Genomic DNA, 19925 nt, shown 5'->3' with positions numbered 1-19925 from the left:
TGGTCGCATTCTTTGTCCCACTGGAATTTGGTGGCTCGACGCAGAATCTTGAAGAAAGGCAAGCTTCGATCGGCCATTTTGGAGATGAACCGTGACAAGGCCGTTATCCGACTAGTAAGGTGTTGCACTTCCCTTAAGTTTCGGAGAGGCGGCATATCTTGCAGCGCTTTCACTTTGCTGGGATTCGCCTCTATGCCCCCGGTAACAATGTTCCCTAGAAAGCGACCACTCTTTGCTCCGAACAGACACTTCTGGGAATTTAGTTGACTCCGTATGTCCTTAGCGTCTGGAAGGTTTCCTCTATATCTGCACAAAGGTTGGTCGCTCGGATTAATTTAATAAGTATGTCATCAACATATACCTCCAGATTTCGCTCGATCTGCTTCTGGAGCAACTTGTTCATGAGTCGTCGGTATGTGGCACCGGCGTTATTCAGTCCGAACGGCATTACGTTGTAGCAATAGGTGTCGTCCACCGTAATTAAGCTCACTTTCTCCTGGTCTTCTCGGGCAAGCGGCACTTGGTGGTAATCCTGATAGGCATCCAGCATGTTTATCAGCTCGCATCTAGCGGTCGAGTCTACCATCTGGTCAATTCGGGGCAGAGGGTAAAAGTCTTTTGGGCACGCCTTATTTAGATCCCGGAAGTCAATGCAGACCTTCTACTTATTGCCTGGCTTGGAGACCAACACCACATTCGCGAGCCAGCTTGGGAACTACACCTCCCGTACGTGGCCGGCCTCCAGGAGCTTTTCGACTTCCGCTCGGATTATGACGTTCTGCTCTGCACTTAAGTCCCTCTTCCTCTGCTTGACGGGTCAAGCGTCCGGCCGGACATGGAGCTCGTGCTGCGCGACGATCAGCGAGATGCCTGGTAGCTCGTGCGTTGACCACGCGAAGACGTCGTGGTTGCACTGTAGGCACCTGATCAGCGCCTCCTTCGGGCCCGCTTCCAGGTCTGATGTAATGAATGTGGTGGCCTCCAGTCGGCCATCCTGGATCTATACCTCCTGCTTTTCTTCATAAACTAAGGTGGGAGGCTTTTTGGTTACGGTGTTTACCTCAAGGCACGGCGCCTTCCGAGCCGACTTTGATTCAGCTCGAATCATATCCACATAACATCGCAGGGCGGCCAGCTGATCTCTATGGACTTCTCCCGCCTTGTCCTCCACGGGAAATTTGATCTTCTGACAGAAAGTTGAGACGACCGCCCGAAACTCGTTGAGAGCCGGTCGTCCCAGTATCACGTTGTAGGTGGAGGGGGCATCAACCACGATGAAGTTAGTGGTCCGCGTCTTTCGAAGTGGCTCCTCTCCTAGCGAGATGACCAACCTAGTTTGCCCGACCGGCAGAACCTCATTGCCAGTAAATCCATACAGCGGGATTGTCATGGGCAGCAGTTCAGCCCGGTCGATTTATAGTTGATCGAACGCCTTCTTAAAAATGATGTTGACCGAGCTACCTGTATCAATGAATATGCGGTGAATAGTATAATTTGCTATTACCACTCGGATGATGAGTGCATCATCGTGCGACACTTCAACTCCTTCCAGGTCTATGGGCCCGAAGCTGATCTCGGGGCCCTATGCTCGCTCCTGACTGCAACCTACTTCATGGATCCTTATATGCCGAGCGTGCGATTTTCTGGCCCGGTTTGAGTCACCGCCTGTTGGTCCACCAGCAATGATGTTGGTCTCGCCCCGAGCAGCGTTGCTCCTGTTTTCTTCCTCCCAAGCGGACGGTTTCATTCGCACCTGTGAGACTCCGGGATTGACCCTAGGCTGATGATGATGTTGCCGTTCGGGGGACTCCCTAGTCACCCGCCGCCCGGTACTCTGGTGTCGATGGCGTCGATCGGGCGAAGGTGATCGGCGTCGATAGCTTCTCGGCGCTGGGTGAGCAATCGGGCCGAGACTCCGACAATCACGGGTGTTGTGAGTTGCTGATTGGTGAAGCGAACAAAATATGGGAGTCCATACCTTTTCTTTTTTGCTTGGGTCGATCGACCGCCACATGTTGGACAACGTGCGGCCTTGTTTCCTGATGCGAGCGCGTTCCCTCAGCGCGGGGTCCTCTTGGTGGCTAATGGCTGACCATCGGACGCCGCTCGGCTGAAGACAAGGGCTCGGATGGTGCTTCTTTCTTCCTAGCCGCCCGGGCTTCCTTTACATTGATATATTCGATGGCCTTCTTTAGCATATGATCGTAGTCGCGAGGTGGTTTTCTGATGAGTGAGCGAAAAAATTCTCGTCGACTAGGCCCTGAGTGAAGGCATGCATCATTGTCTCAGATGAGAACATGGGGATGCCCATCGCCTCCTGGTTGAAGCGCTGGATGTACGCTCGGAGAGTTTCTCTCAACCCTTGTTTCATAGAAAATAGGTTGACACTAGTCTTCTGATAATGTCGGCTGCTGGCGAAGTGGTGGAGGAATGCGGCTAGGAAGTCTTTAAAGGTCCGAATTGATCCGTCCGACAATCTTCGGAACCAACGTTCAGCCGAGCCGGACAGCGTAGTAAGGAAGACTCGGCACTTGACTCCGTCAGTATATTGGTGGAGGGTAGTGGCATTGTTGAATTTACCGAGGTGGTCGTCAGGATCGGTTACGCTGCTATACTCCTCGATCGCCAGTGGGGCATTGTGCTTCGGGAGCGGGTCCTGTAAGATCGCCTCGGAGAATTAGCAATTGATCCGCTCAGGAGATGACTCGGTCTGAGGCTCCTTGCCCCTTTTGACATCCCGGGCGGGGGCTTCATCAGATGATCCTTGGTTGGCTTAAGTTAGCTCAGACGGAGTTTGGAAAAGGGCCCGATGGAACGGAATGGGGGCAGGCGGCGTATCTCCTAGTGTGTCGGTCTGCCCTTTATTCTGTGCCCAAGTGGAGTACTGTTCCGATCGATCTTCTTGCGCCGCTCGGCCGCCCGATGCCAAGGTTGTCTGTTGCGCCATCCGCTTGGCTAACGCTTTTTGCTGCTACTACTCCACGATTTTCTACTCTCACCTCAATAAGAGCTTCGAGCTCCTCTTGAGAGAGCATCACGGTGTGCGGTCGTCCAGCTCCTTCCATCTTTGCCTCTCAGATTCTGGTGCGTTCCCACAGACGGCGCCAATTTGATCCCGTCTGAGAGTCGAGTCGACGGATGTTGGGGGCGTGGCGCTTGCGACTGTCTTTGGGTGAGCTCCAAGGTGAAGTGGACTTCCGGTGAACCTGCAACAAAGCCGAGCCGGGAAGGAGTTCCCGGCGACGACCCTCCGACTCTCAAGTCAGGCAACGGCGAGATGAAACAGAAATAGAGTAGTGAGACTGTAGCTACAGTGAAGAATATTGCATACCTCCGTCGAAGTCTGGGAGGCCTTATATAGGATCCTAGGGAGGCGCGTGCACGCTTCTCGAGACATGCACGCTTCCCAAAGCATATCTCAGAATGGCCGTGTCAGAAACATGTGTCTGATACCATACCGCAACCGTCTGAGCATATCTCTGACATGACAGTGGAAACTTTCACCATACGATTCTCTGTCCGGTCCAGCCGCCGACCATGCTGTCCATCGGCGGCACCTGGCTCGAGAAGGATATCACCAGCTGCCTGCCTCCTTTGTTCTCTTTTGTGACTTTTGTCTGTTTCCGGGCCGAGAGGGAGGGCCACTCGGCCACCCCAGCGGTTGGGCGTAAAGGCGTGCCGGACCAAGATGGAAGGCCCCTAGCTCGGGCACATACTCGGACTGGAATGCGTCCTTAGTTAATCTGTAGCTCAGCCGAGCGGACGGACCGCTCGGCGCAGCAACTCCTCTATATGAGCAAATCATGAGCGTCGGAAGCCCGACCCGTGGTCGAGCTATCCTCGCGCCAACCCTGGCGCTATCCTGGCCGAGCGGCCAGGGGGCCTCTCTGATTGGCAAGATCCTTAGGTTGACCTTCTTAACTTTGATCCCCACGTGTCGTTGACGACTGGCCATGTGAGTCCTCTTATACTTACCACCGGATCAGTGACACTTGTTGAGATTTTACCAAACTGAGTTAGCATCCATACCCTCCTTTAACTAATTAAGTTGATATCAATGTTCTACTATAGCAAGTAGTTTATGTCTGCGTCTATATATATATTACGAAAATAATATTTTGGTTTGCTTACATGTTATAGTGAAGTCCTATTTTCGATGATATACGAGACGATCAATAATATCTCAGAATCTTTCTTGAGACTTCTAAACCTCTTCCTCAGGCATCTGAGTTGCGCCGAGAAATCCAATTCCATATGGCTAATCAACAGGCTTCCTAGGAGACAGCTTCCCCTGTCAGATAGAAGGTAATGTCAAGCTCTTGATGGAAGTTCCAAACAAACTTAAGCCTTGTGAAAATTTACAATCAGATATTGTATTTTTTGTTTCTATTTGAAATTCTCAATTGATTAATCTTTTATTATAGGCATCCTCAAGGAATTCATTTTTTGGTTTTGAAAATTTATTAGTTTTCGATTACTCCATATTTGATTATTATACCAAGGGCATTTTTCATAGAACCTTTATTCTTTAAAGGACTTTTAAATGTCAGATAGCTTCAACTACTGTATCGATTGATTATTGATGTGTTGTGAAGTATAGTAAAAACTATCATCTCTAATTCCTTTCTAAGTAAGCTTGCGGATTGGCAAAAGACACCATGCAACTAGGCTCTGTCATATTTTTCTTGGTACACTTAATTACTGTACTGCTTGTACCAAGAATATGTCTAAATTAAACCAAGGACTAGAACAAATGTATTAATATCAAATTTCAGCTTCAGGAATAGAAGCATAAACTTCAAACTTCAGTTTAGACTGCATAATTAAGATGGTTTTGCCCATCAGTATCTTCTTTGTTTCTTAATATGAAAGATTTGAGAGAAAAATAGTTTTTTTGCATTATGATTTTACTTGCTTGATTACTTGTTGCTGCATGTCCTGAGAAAAACAATGAGTTTTATCTCAGTCTAAATTATTAGAATCTACTGAATTTTGTTGGACTTTGAGCATTTCTTAGGGTTTTCCTACTGTGTACTATTTCGATGGTAGTCAATTAGTCATGATCTAGTTGGACAATTCTTACTTTGTCACTCTGTGTGTGTGTGTGTGTGATGAGAAAGAGTTTGAGTTGAAATTTGTATGTTTACAACTGAATCTTGTTCTTTTACTAATATACTAGTTGTCCTACCACTTATGCCCTAAGGAAAATTTGTTGAATTTTTCAACAATACTTTAGTATCAAATTAAAGAAGTAATTAATCAATAATCTTTTAGTAATTCAAGCACTAAGGTCAGCTGGTACATTCAAAATATCTCTTTGCAAAATGATTAGTACTTGGTTTTACTAATATATTATTTATTTATTTTTGCAATTTACAAATATCAAGTACTCTACGGTCGAAATTGATGAAGTGTGGTTCGAGTGGGCTGAATGCATACTAAATTACATTTGAGTAGGAAAGATATTCGATTTTTGAAAGCTTTAGAGGATGCATGTATTTTCATGGAATGTAATATGTGGATATTGACTTGATGTGTATTTCTATAATATCTATTAGCTTTTTATATTGCAAGAAAAATATTTGTGTTGGTTACATCGATGGATATAGATTTGGTGTGTTTAAATATATGAGTACATTTTTATTTGTGATTTGCTTGGTGAATTTATAATATTAACTTAATTTTATACTATTGGGAATCAGATCAATTTCATACTTTTACTCGATCATAATATACAAATGAAAAAAATAATTGTTATTACAACAATTTTAACTTCAATGACATCGGTTTTGAAATGTTGTTGTTAAATGATAATATCAACTGTTCACCGCTTTTGAAATCAGTGTCGTTCAATACTACATTGATTTTTAACCGTTGCTCAAACTGTTGTCATTATCATCTGATATTGCATCGATCTTCCACCGGTGCTGAAACTTGTGTCATTAGTATTATATTGGTAGAAAATTGTTGTCGAAATCGGTGTCATTAATTGATATTACATCAGTCTTACATTGTTGCTGGAATCGGTGTCGTTAATATTACATCGGTCGAAAACCATTGTCAAAATTGGTGTTATTAATAGATATTACATTGGTCTTACACGTTATTGAAAACGGTGTCGTTAAGTGATATTACATTGGTTAATAACTGATTCAGAAATCGATGCGTTAAATGATATTACATCAGTTAGAAACTGGTGTCTAAAATGTTAGACCTTTTACTACGCCTTCATAGACACTGATGGATTTTATCATAGACACAGGTGGAAAACCGTTGTCTATGAGCGTTTTTCTTATAGTGAATATTCTTCTACTGTTGTCTTCCATATTTCCTCCACTTGGACAATTTCATTGACTTGAACGTTAGAGTGACTAAGTTAAAGACTCCTGGCTTGCTTACTGACATTTCTTTTTCCTCCTCCTTGTGATCTTACCGGTGATCTCCCTTCGAGATTTTCTTCTCGTTAATCTTAGGGTCATCTCACTGGTGGTCCAACTTCATCTATTTTTGACTGGCTTAATAATTTACAATATATATCCTAAATCTATCACTATGAATACAAAATAAATCCATGTATAAATTATAAATTTACAATATAGTTCATTAACGAATCAGATTATCAGATGTCCACGTTAAATCACTTCCAATAAAATAAACCCTTTTCGTACATCAAATGTTAGATCATTGAATCCGGATTTAATTTCTTAATGACAATATCGTTATGTATTATTATTAAACTCATATTGGCCAACAAAATTGAGACTTAATCTTTTCTTCCATATGATTGTAGAATTAACGTTCCCGATCTCACTAAATACAGTTGTAGCTTGGCTCAATTCGACCGTTGCAAAATATACATGCTGCCGGTGAAGACAGCATCGCCTCATCGGGGTGGAATGCCTGTTAGACGTTAAGGAGATGAAGGGACACCCTTTCCGCTTCGTCATCCTCATTGATGCATGCGTTAAGGAGATCAAAGGGGTGCTCCTTCTCTTTGGTCTTCCTCATCCCTCCTATAAAAGAGCATCCAAGTTCCATACGAGATCACAAGTGGGAACATAAAGGGAAGAGGGATTTGATTTGGGGCAAATATGAGGGATTTGATTTGTGACAAATCTGAGAAGGTTCCAAGGTAGTGATCTTCTCAACCACAGTGAACTTCACAGTGGTATCTTCTTGTCCAGTGTCTTCTCTGAGTTCTTCTCCTCCAAAAGATCACCGTAAGTCTTTTGTTTAGTACAATAGATTAATATGAAAGATTCACAATGGTATTAGAGCATGATTCAGAGAAGAAGAATAGGATAATTGCAATTTGTGATTTTTTTTTGAAAAAAAATACTTGCATATTTGCGACTGTTTATCGAGACAGTGCACTAGTGATTACGTCACAAGCAGAGCTACATCGCCGGGACACAAGCACGATGTCATTACTGGGTTGATGATGACATCCTGATAGTCATGATTTTACTACTATATTTTGATTCATAAATACATGCTTTTATGATTTTCTCATAGGTTAAATTCATATTTACATCACATTTTATAAATTGCATTTATTCTCGGATTTGATTGCAAACTATCTCATTATAACAATATTTGATGTTAATATTCGAATATGAATCTAGGGCTAATAGAGGAAAGTCAATCAAGAACTAATTTGGACCATTCATCAAAATCAGGAGAGATTCGAACCATCTATTGAAGATCTGGTCTATCCAAGCTAAGAGAGGTTAGATCAGGACCCTTGATGAAGATCAACACCTTTGGATCATATTTTGAGTAACTTCCACCATTGGATCAATCCAGAGAAATCTTAGTCATTGATCGAGATCTATTTGATTCAAAAGGAGAAGCTACAATGCAGTGATCAAGTCCGTTTAGGTTCCATTACTCGTATTGTCTTCCATTTATTAGGTTTAATGTCATTCTTGCATTGTTTCAATTGTTAGATGTAGCATTAAAAATCCAAAAGCTCAATTCTAATAAATTGTTCCTAGGTCGATCTATTAGACACCGTTTACATTCTTTGAAAGAGACAATTCTGACTATTTCCTATGTTTCATTAGCTTAGAGAGGTTCAGTGATTATCTGATGCAATACAATTAATGACAAATTTAGGTTTATCACATCCTGGGAGGCCGGCGACACGAAAAATGGCCAACGCCCTCTTGCATTATTTTTGTGTGTTGTGTGTGTCGACAACCACATCAGACCATCGACGACTAATGTTCAACAACGGAGAATGCCAGCGACTGTTTCCGGGGGCGATGATTGCCGATCGAAATGGTAGAGGAAGTGAGCGTAGTTGAGAAGAAAGAAGAACAGTAATTTTATTAGTCAAAATTCTTATTTGAGAAAAAAATGTTTTTTATCAATAAAAAGAAAACAAAATGAAACATCAGTTTCGTATGGGTTTAAATATAAAACATTAATTTTTTTAAAAATGCATTTGTTGGTAATAATGCGTTTTCATACAATGATTAAGGGTACGTTTGGTTTGCACCGTTTTCATTTTCATTTTTTGAAAAACGCGTGTTTTCTAGAAAATAGAAAATGACTTTTTGTCATTCTCTGTTTTTCTAGAAAACACTAACTATTTTTTTAGAAAACAAGAACGAAAAACGCAAACCAAATACTATTTTTCAGAAAACGCACGTTTTCTAGAAAATGAAAATAAAAACGGTACAAACCAAATGCACCCTAAACTTCTTGCAGGTGGAAATTAATACCAACGTTTAGTGTAACGTTAGTGTAATTTTTATAATGCATGCCATCTGTTAAAATCGGCCTGGCTCATTAGAACCTGACTTGGTTTATTTTTAACCGATCATGTTGATCAAATAAATCCCGATTTAGTTTAAATCGTTGATTTAATTAGATTAATTTTATTTAATTAGATCGGTTTAAATTTATTAAGTCAGTATAGTTAATGGACTTAGATTAAACAAAATATTAAATATCCCAATTAAATTAGTTTTAATGATGATAAGGGATTAAGTTAATGCTTAGGGTTTGATTTCTCAAATGATCCAATGTGCCAATCAACTGAATTTCTCAAATGAAGAAAATTTATTTTTCTTATTGCTTAAGTATCATGCATATGTGTGAATTGAATTTAACCGATTTTGTTACTGGTTTGTTGGTCTTATACTAACATTATTATTTTTAATTTCAGATGCCACGAATGATATGCACGATGACCCATCACGATGTACGACAAAATGAGAAACGGGAGGAGATTCAAGGTATCGAATATGATTCAGTTTATGGACTCAAAGGACACATTAGACGACTCAATCAACTGTTCTGGAAGCTCGGGCAGGAAGAGTTTTCCATCCTCGATAATTATAGGATTTGGGCTTTGATTCATTCACTGTCGGAGAATCCAAAGGTGGTAGCACACCATATATGGGGAAAGGGGCGAGCTTTGAAGGGCTTATCTCATATGCAGAATTGTGTATGGAACTACTTCACTATGAGTTCCCATAAGAGGATCTTGAAGAGTTTGAGGAGGATCTTGAAGAGTATGAAGAGAATCCTGAAGAATTTGAGGAGAATTTAGAAGAGTTTGAGGAGGATCCATAGATGGATTCTAATATGGACTAAGCTGAGATTACCGATTTGCTTGAGATTACCCAAGTTGAACCTAGAAAGATAAGACTTGTGATGATTACTACTGCACTAGTGTCTTTCCTAGTGGGAGTAGTAATGTCCTATCAAATACAACCATTAGTGTTAGTCCTAGTGAAAGTAGGGTATCTCGAAACTATTTTCTATAATTAACATAATATTAAAATTGGTATTGAAAAATACCTCCATTCTCTTTTTCCGCTAAGAGAATTCTCCTTTGAATTTGGATGGTTGGATGCTTGAACCATCCATTTTGTTGAAGTGCTCTTCTCAGTGATTAGTTCGTTGAAGGACGTCCTCGCTCTGATATCAATTGTTGGGGATCTTGTGGCCGGCTATAGGGGGGGTTGAATAGACGTTGTCCCCAATTCGTTCTTCTTTCTACAAGGTTAGTTACGTAGTAGAATAAAACTAAAACAATGAAAGTAAATAAGAACAAAAACGTTAATACATTTCCTTTTACATGGTTCGGAGATTGCTTGCTCCTACTCTACGGCTTGTCCTTGAGGTGGACGAACCCTCAATCTTTCTATGAATTAGTCCCGACAATGTTCGGCTAGAGCTTTCTCCTTCTCGGTGGAGTAAATGTCTTACAATGCTCTCTTCCTCTTTGTAAGATAAAGCTTAGGTTTAGAGAGGAAGAGAAGACTTGGAAGCTTGGATGCAAAGACTAGGAGAATGTTAATCAAAGCAGTAACCTCCTTCAATCCCCAAGCTTTATATATAAAGGAAAGAGTTTACCACATATCAACTCATTTCCTATACACTAGTGGATTCCATCAGTCGACTGGTGCAAATGTTGGACACAGGTAACGACTACTTGGTAGAATCAGGATTTCTGCAACGGTCGCCAACGATCACTTACTAGTCGACTGGTGAAAGTACCAGTCGACTGGTCACTACTGGCTGAGCGAGCAGAATGCTTCTGTTCGCTCTCAGTGGGTTGCTCAGTTGATTGTACAAGTCGACTGCCACTTCCATCAGTCGACTGGTCCTGGTTACCCACTCACACTCATCCTTTCCGGAGTCACCCTTTGAAGCCCTCTTCCTCGGCCTTCGTCCATCAGATGTACCCGAGCCCGCGGCTCCTCTTTATGCATCCTTCACGTTGCCTTGAAGTTCACTTGCCTCGACTTCACTCCATTGCTCCTCGTCCGGTGGTCCCTTGAATGCCTTCCATATCATTCTTCACCGTCTCATGGACTTGAGCCCTAGGATGAGCTTCCTAAGCATAGATGCACCAAGCTCCTCATGTGTGTTTCACCAAGTCCTGGATGACTCAAACACACATATCAAACCAATATGAAAGCCTAATTTAAACTTTTTGACACATACATCAAAACCATGATCATGTTGGATCGTGAATTCGATAGAGGGGGGGGGGGGGGTGAATATCGATTAAAAAAATTCGAGCGATTAAAGTATGCAGTGGAAAAAGTAAAGCAAAAAGTATGACACAAGTAGTTTTACTTGGTTCAGAGCCTGTGTCGACTCCTACTCCAAGGCCCACACACAAGGGTGTTTTCGATGGACAACCACTAATTATTCGAAAGGTAATTACAGAATTGAAGTACAGGAATTAATTAGAAAAGGAAAACCAACAATAATTAAAAAGAAACAGAAAAATAGAACTTGTCGGAGAGCCTTCGCAGCGTTGCAGGAGCACAGGAGAGCAATTTGTGAGTTGTGTTCTAACTTCAGCCTTTACCCTCCTTATATATATAGGAGGTTCGGGACACCTGGATCCTTTCAGGCGCCCTGAATATGACGTAGCTGAGCCAACCAGGGATCTCCATGTGACGATGTGATGTTGGGGGTAAAATTTACCTCCGGGCGCCTGGATCCCTCCCGGGTGCCCGGACCCTTGTTTTCCAGCGATTTCCTACCTGCAAGAAAACGTTAGTCCGAGGCAAATATATATCCTGCAAAATAGAGTGTTAGCACAGTTTATCATTAAATAAAAATATTAATTAGATTTCGTCTGCTCGAGATCGGAATCTAGTCACGATCTCGACTTAGATATTCGAAATGGGTTTAAGTCGGATCGACGCCTAATGTTCCCTTCTCGGGAACGCGCCCTCATAGTCACTCCCCTCCAGTGACTTACCTTCTCTTACTTGTCAGACGTCTGGTCAGCCCTTTAACCCGTCTGGGCTTCATGCCAACTATCCGGTCAGCCCGTCGACCTAGCTGGACTTCGTGCCAAACGTCCAGTCAGCCCATCGACCTGTTTAGACTTCGTGCCAGCTATCTAGTCGGCCCGTCGACCTAGCTGGGCTTTGTACCAGACATCATGTCAGCCTGTCGACCTGTCTAGGCTTCTTCTGCACACTCGATCAAAGTGTTAGATAACAATGAAACTAACTTAACCTATTTTGTCATTCATCAAAACTTGAGTTAGACCATTAGTGCTAACCACACCAACAATCTCCCCCTTTTTGATGCAATGACAACCTGGTTAAGTTAGTGAAAAATATGCAAGTAAAAACAAACATAAGGTTGTTAAGTTAGCTTTTAAATTTTGTTGTTTTTTGTTGTTTGTTTAACTAACTTAAACCACCTAACCCTCCCCTTTGGCATTCATCAACAATTAACATAGAACAAATTATAATTAAAAATGCAAGGAAGTCTAGAAAAGTCTAGAAGTGTAAGTCAGATTTTCTTGGGGGAGTTTAAGCTAAAAAAAATAACTTCTTTTTTAAGCTTTAGAAAGACAACTTTTTTTTTTTTCAAAAAATAGCTACGTTTAAAAATATAGTTAACTTTAGATAGATAACTATACTTTTAACTTAATCTTTCAAAAAGAGTTTTACAATTTGAAAATATAATTTGCAAATATAGTATTTTTACAAAAAAATATTTAAGGTTAAGTCCAATTTTCAAATTAAGTTTTCAAAACTAAATAAGATTTTATTTATCAAGATTTAGTTTGTAAAATCCAACTAAGAAAAATCTATTTTCAAACCCAAGTTTGTTTTAAATAAGTTTCCAAATATTTTTTGAAAACTAAGTAGAATATAATTTTCAAAATGAGAAATCTAAGTTACAAACCCGGATAGAGTTTATTTTTCAAAACTAAGTTTAGAAAGTATAATTTTCAAAAGTAAATTTGAAAAGTTAAAATTTGAAAATATAACTAATTTTCAAACCTAACTTTAAACAAGTAAATTAAGTAATTTTAACTTTCTAAACTAAGTTTGAAAAATCCCCAAAAAAATTGAAACACTTAGTTAGTGTTAAACTGATTTAAAAAGAGATATTTTTTAAAAATTAATTTTAAAATAGTTATAAAGACAATTAATCCTTCCCCTGAACTTGACATTACAAAATCTATCTAACCAGTTAGTTACTTACTGACTAATAGAGGATAGCAGCTTTCACTTGATTAGTCAAGTTAAGTCTAATTGTAATAAGTTAGTGTTTGACTAAACTGAATGACTTAACCTGATTAATGTCTATTTGGTATTTAACGCCCAGACTTATGTCGATGCACTAAAATAAGCATCTTAAGTCCAAGCAATTTGCTTATGCATCTCACCCCTTTCTATGTTCGACAATCACAAACAAGGGAATCCTAGGGTGTTGGTGAGATGCTCAAGTACTAGCCCTAAGGGAACATGCTTTCTAAGGAATTATTCTAGTCTAAGGCTTAAACTGATTTGAAATTCTAGAAATGGAAGATTTTTAAAAAATAAAGATTTTATCCTAGAATTTGAAAATACTATTTTTTAAAACAGTTTTTACAATTTTAGTATCCTAGTCTATTAAACACATTAAGGTCAATCATTGTTAGAGTCGAGATATACCTAAGTCGGAGTAACCCATAATAACATAAGTCAACGTCAAGGTCAAAGTACAATGATCATAATAAAATATACATAGGGATGATGAAGTCTATTGAGATGAGGAGGGGGTGGTCTGGATTCCAAGGAATGTAACATCTCGATCAACTCAGCATGACGAGTCCGGTCATCCTCTCAGGAGCTGGATAGATCTCGTCGAATGTCGGAGATCTCCTGTCTTACGTCTCGTCACAAGTCAAAGACCTCCTGCCGCACCTCTCGTCGTAAATCGGAGATCTCCTGTCTCACCTCTCGATGAAGACTCGTCATGGATAGCTCAAGTCCGACAACTTGATCGCATAGAGTGCGAGGAATGGGATGAGGTGCTCGACCTGGAGGTGGAGGTGGTACAGGGGCCGAAGTGCCCTCACCGAATAGTGCGACCATAAACTCATCTTGCTCTGCCTCCTCCTGGCATCTGGGTTTGGCTGGTGCTGTGCCCCCTTCCGCCAAGATAAGACACCTTCATCATCTATATGGACACCTCCTAGAAAGAAGTTCCTAGGCCCTAAGATGTCAAACTCAGTCAGGACTTGGACATCACCTCGGGTGACGTCAATACGTAGGTAGGCGAAATATGTCGTCAAAATATGACAATATAGCATATGAACTCGAGCACTGGTGGTGACTCCAGCTAAGTGGATAGTGGTCTGAAAGATATGTAAAATAATCTATGGTCTAAAAGACAATGGTCTAATCTATGGCAAAGGGCATACAAGAGAAAGGAATGAAATGGACATATCATCGCTATGTCGCGAGTGGACAGCTGTCACGCCCTCAAAGGAGTCCCTGTCGAAAAATTTCGACAGCATCTCCCCTGTACCAGTGATAATCTGAAGCATAAGATAAACAAAATACATTAGCCACATGTGGATGGAATATATACACAACCACGCAGTTATATAATCAGCCCACTTGGCTGGAACAAGAATAAACACAACCACGCAGTTATATATACATTAAACAACCCACTTGGCTGTACTAAAAACTAACACAGCGGAAAAACAATAACGAAAAGCCCATACAAAACAAATCAACACACTGCTAGCCGGCTAGGCTTTATACAACAACCACAACAACATAAATAGAATCACAACACCAAATACACCAAATACATCAAATACTGAATACAAGTAAAACATAAGTGAAAACCCAAAACGCTCTTCGGATGTGATGTAGGACCGACAGATAGGATATTCCAAGCGACACACCAACCATCTACCTGCTACCTGAAAACATAAAGTTACAAATGCGGTGGTGAGTATAGGTAACTCAGCGGGTAATAGACAGAATAGTGCATGGTTCATAAATAAACATGGAGATTAAAAGTATACAGTCTCAGTAGGGAATAAAGAACATGATCATGCTATCAAAATAAATGCATCTAAACATATCTGACATAATACCCTGACATACAAACTGTACAAACCACAACTATCATAATGATAGATACATACCCAATCTGGAATCGACACATAGTACAATGATCAGTAAACTCATCGGACCTGCAACAGACCTCCTCGTGACACCTGTGCAATATAAATACGACTGCATATACATGTAAAATAAATGACATGTATGCAGCATGACAACTATATGCAACAAGCATATCTCAAACAAGTGTAACAACCACAATCACATGCATCTAGTATCTACTAGGCATGTATGAAAATATATCTCCAAAGATGTACTGCGCATCATATGCAAAAATGTGTATGCATGCTCCATGGTCACCCCCGCCACCTCTCTAAACACCACGACCCTGTATGGCACAGAGGCTTGGGTCCGTGACAAACCGTACTAGCCTCCAGTACATGCACCGCTATAGGGCGGCCAAAGCGGACGGTCAGCTAAGTAGTTATCTAACTACATAGCTAAGGGTCCCTGACCGCTCACATCTCTAGCCCTCTGACTACTGTACCCTCAAGACTCACTACTCCAAAGTGGTCGAGGCTGACAGAACATTGAGCGGTTGAGTAAGCGCGACAGGCCTAGCTCCACTCCTAGCTACCACTCTCCATTAATGGTCAAAAGGACAACTATAAATGACTGACGACTCTCTCAACCACAAGGGAGACATTAGTCGTCAGCAATGCAATGAATGATGAACATGATATATATATATATATATATATATATATATTCATGATACGGATAACGTCATCATCCATGCAACCCCCAAATCCACATAAGTACCCCACAACATGAATATAATCGTAATGATATATCCACATATCCCACCAACACATGTACATATACCACCAACACATGTACACCACTACACCTGTATAATCACCCAAAAATCTCCAAAAATCTCACTAGACACATGTACACAGAACATAGGTACGATCAACATGTATCTTCCAATAAAACACATCAGACACGTGTATATACAACAAATATACAATCAATATAACTCCTCCAAAAGTATATAACAAATACGTGTGTGTACATATAGTATGCAAATGTAAGGTCAACATGATGACTCCTATAACACATACCATTCTACGTACAATCCCCGTCATATGCACAATCAACATGATAATACAAACAACCCGACAATCCCTACAATACATACTCTACACATGTGAACATAGCAGAGTAGATATCAAGAGTAGAGACTGTATATGATATAACTAGAAAGCCTCAAAGATCAAGCATAGGTATCAAGCAGAAAAGTAACAAACAAACATGATATAAGGTAAAGCAGCCTAATCCATCAAATAATAACCATGCACTAAGCTCGAAGACAAACTACATAAAGGCTAAGGAAGAAATACCCGCCTTTATCTGTCGACTGTGTTAGATAAACCAATCCCACGTCGAGACGCTCTCCTCGAAACCAAGTCCTGCGATCACATAATATATTTACCTAATTACATATGTAGCAAATACCTAAATAAAATTCCCCAATCCAATTAGGGAAAACCCTAATCGATATAATTAACCCAATTCCTTAATCCAATTAGGTTTAACTAAATCCACAATCCTTCACTTCAATTCTACTCATAAGTTAATCAATTTAATCGTGGTCATCTTCTAAAATCAATACACACTAATCAAATTCAAACATCCATAACACCTCATTAATCAGATCCCATCATACATTCTCATCCATCCCTACACCTCACAATATCAATCCAATGAACTCAATTAACGATCATGTAATCATCTCTAAAACTTCCCCAAATTAATACATCATTTAATCCAATAACGAATCCATTTCACTAATATCAATTCATCTCATAATGATATCATCCCACAATAACCTATCACAAAATCAAATCTCTAGCATAAATCCACAACAATCTAACATCATCATCAATAACTAACGAAACCACCACATCTGATAACCCAACCAACAATCAATCCAATGATCCAAAGAATGATCACATAACAATCTATATCAACCAATCACTATATCCACAAAGTCCAACCCAATACAAATCCTAATCAATCTACGATTTACAACTAAGCACAGTTAACTCCACTAAAACTCCAATTCCAACCCATCCTCTTTTCATAATCCCTCCACATGTTTCTATGTAATCAAAACTAGACAAAATCTAATAACCATTAGCAATCCTAACAAAACAGATTAATAACAGATCAGAAAAAGCACACTTACCCTGATGTGCTAACAACGATCAGATGCCTATCCCTCAGCCAAACATTGCTCTGTTGATATCAACCCTAGCAAAGAATCCATTCCTTCAAGAATCAATCCAATACAGCAACAAATGGAACCACAATAGAGCAAGAAGAGGTAAGGAGACAACCATACCTTCTTGTGGAAGAAACCCCTCGTCAAGCCATAGAATGGCTGGAATTAGATGTTCCGGCGATCAGAGACGATTGGTGGCAACCGACTCATACTCACAGTGGAAACCGACCAAGAAGAGGGAAGCTAGGGCTCCGTTGAAGGGAGATGGTGGCACTGCCCAAAGCTAGGGCACAACTTCAAGAAAGGCTTCGGCGTCCCATGGGTCGACGGTTCGCAGCGGCACGAGCGAGATGCCAATGGTGATGGCGCAACAGCAAGGGAAGAATCGAAGAGGAGAGGAAAAGGAATCGCAGCACCATCGACCTAAAAGGGTCGGCTGAGGCCCCCTGGAGAAGACCGTTGCCGGCGGTCGGCGTTGATGCTCGGCGACCGACGATGAAACTGGATCGCGAGGGAAGGGAGTCGGGGAAGAGGATATCGTGCGAGAATGGCTTCGGGAGATGAAATGGGAAATTTAGGGATTAAGGTTTTTACTTAAATACTTAGGTCAACTTAATTAAATCCTAAGTTAACCTCTTAATTAACTCCCAACTTAAATGGGTATTCCAAATAAGCTCCGCTTAGCCTTACCGATTCATCCCCTCAAAACGAGTCATACAGACCCCGTTTAAATCTCTAAAAATTTCTAAAAATTTTCAAAAAATTCCATAAGATTTTTCGTCCAATAATATTTATTATTTAAATTTTATGGTATCTTATAATAACGGTAAGATGCAGAAGACTAAAACCCTATAGAGTACATAATCGTGAACTTGAAGGCCTACTGACCTAAACATAGTCACAGTGGGTACTCGCTCCTCTCCAAAAAAATACGAGTAAATCGTATCCAGAATAACATGTGAGTAAGGATCACCAAATGGTATATCCCTAGGAGGGTAACACTGAAAAGGGCACGTAGATGGTCGTAACTCTAAGCAGTCCTGAATAATAGTAAGAGATAACGTGATATCCGCACCAACTACCCTAGTGGTATAAGTAAGATCATCTACCCTAATTAAGTTGTTATAAAATTCAACACATAAACTTATATTTACTGAATTGGTACAGTAAACAAGGTGTTGGTGCAACCTTAGGTCAAGGTTGACCTGGTTGACCCGACTCGAGTTGACCTGACTCGAGTTGTATTTTGATGTTTGACGAGAATAGAAAAGTTGTATCTTGATGTTTGACAAGAATACAAACTTGGGAGATTGTGGGTGCAACCTTCGATCGAAGGTTGACCTGGTTGACCCGACTTGAGTTGACTTGATTCGGTAAAGTCCAAGTATGGAGACTTGGCACGGGAAAAGTCCAAGTATGGAGACTTGGCACGGAAAAGTCCAAGCAGGGAGCTTGGCACGGGGAAAAGTCCAAGTATGGAGACTTGGCACGGAAAAGTCCAAGCAGGGAGCTTGGCACGGGAAAAGTCCAAGTATGAAGACTTGGCACGGAAAAGTCCAAGCAGGGAGCTTGGCATGGGAGAAGTCCAAGTATGGAAGCTTGGCATGGGAAGTCGGAGAGGGCTCGGCAGCTCGTTCTCCGGACTAGGTCAGAGAGGGCTCGGGAGCTCGTTCTCTGGACCAGACAGAGTTGGAGAGGGCTCGGTAGCTCGTTCTCCGGACTAGGTCAGAGAGGGCTCGGTAGCTCGTTCTCTGGACCGGATGAAGTCGGAGAGGGCTCGGTAGCTCGTTCTCCGGACTAGGTCAGAGAGGGCTCGGTAGCTCGTTCTCTGGACCGGATGAAGTCGAAGAGGGCTCGGTAGCTCGTTCTCCGGACTAGGTCAGAGAGGGCTCGGTAGCTCGTTCTCTGGACCGGATGAAGTCGGAGAGGGCTCGGTAGCTCGTTCTCTGGAGCAGATGAAGTCGGAGAGGGCTCGGTAGCTCGTTCTCCAGACTAGGTCAGAGAGGGCTTGGTAGCTCATTCTCTGGACCGGACATGGAAGTCGGAGATGTTAGTTAGAGCCCTAGAGCCAATCATTTGATGATTGTATGGACTCATTGTATCATATTCTTGTATATTAATAAAGGCATTGGTTTTTGGTTATTATGCTTATTTGTATTAGTGTCAGATAAAATAAGTATAGAAACGTCCTTGAGTAGAACGTTCATACCTATATCAATCGATTAGTTGAATCGATAGTGAGATGATATAGGGAACACTACTCTAAATCATTCCTAGTCGAGTATTAACATTCAGGGACAATGTTAATACAATAAGACTAGCATGTAGGCCAGCTCGATGACTTGATCTCACAAGTCATGGATATAGAGATATCAAGCTGACACATGGGTATGCATTAGAGAATGTATACTAAATGACCCGCCATGAGAAAGTATCATGGATCGTTATATGAGTGTCATATACTTTCTCATGTGGCTATTAGTATGACTATTAGTCCTTAGACCTGAAGTCACCATGGATCCCTACATAAGGAGTTATGTACTTTGGTTTCGTCAAACGTCACCCGTAACTGGGTGGACTATAAAGGCGATTACTGGGTATATAACGAATTATGCAGAGGGATGTGAGTGATGTAGATGGGATCTATCCCTCCCATATGACGGGAGCGACATCGCTATTCTTGATAGAGTGAGACCACTAAGTGCATGGCCATGCCCAAATGAGTCAACATTAGATGTTGAGCTCATTTGATCGAGTGAGTCTACTTGGAGTTCAAGATTTAGATTGAT

The sequence above is a fragment of the Zingiber officinale genome, chromosome 5A, assembly GCF_018446385.1.
Source record: "Zingiber officinale cultivar Zhangliang chromosome 5A, Zo_v1.1, whole genome shotgun sequence".
In the NCBI taxonomy this organism is placed as follows: Eukaryota; Viridiplantae; Streptophyta; class Magnoliopsida; order Zingiberales; family Zingiberaceae; genus Zingiber; species Zingiber officinale.
The sequence above is the reverse complement of the archived record's forward strand: the minus strand, read 5'-3'. Positions refer to the sequence as shown.